Source organism: Chrysochloris asiatica, unplaced genomic scaffold, assembly GCF_000296735.1.
Source record: "Chrysochloris asiatica unplaced genomic scaffold, ChrAsi1.0 scaffold00088, whole genome shotgun sequence".
Lineage (NCBI taxonomy): Eukaryota > Metazoa > Chordata > Mammalia > Afrosoricida > Chrysochloridae > Chrysochloris > Chrysochloris asiatica.
Genome location: NW_006408606.1, coordinates 4,710,386 through 4,710,923, shown reverse-complemented (window position 1 = coordinate 4,710,923; position 538 = coordinate 4,710,386).

Below are 538 nucleotides of genomic sequence, written 5' to 3'. Positions count from 1 at the left end.
TTATAGAAATCAAATTGACTACATCTGCAGAAAGAGACGATGGAAAAGCTCCATATCATCAGTGAAAACAAGGCCAGAGGCACACTGTGGAACAGACCATCAATAACTCATATGCAAATTCAAACTGAAGCTGAAGAAAATGAAAACAAGTCCACGAGAGCCAAAATATGACCTGGACTATATCCCACCTGAATTTAGAGATCATCTGAAGAACAGATTTGATACATTAAACACTAAAGACCGAAGACAAGAAGAGTTGTGGGATGACATCAAGAACATCATACATGAAGAAACCAAAAAGTCACTGAGAAGACAAGAAAGAAGGAAAAGTTCAAAATGGATGTCAAAAGAGGCACTGAAACTTGCTATCCAGCGTAGAGAGGCTAAAGCAAATGGAAGAAATGAGGAGGTACAAGAGCTGAACAGAAAATTTCAAATGTCAACTCAAGAAGATAAAGCCAAATATTACAATGAAATGTGCAAAGATCTGGAATCAGAAAACCAAAAAGAAAGAACACACTCAGCATTTCTCAAGCTG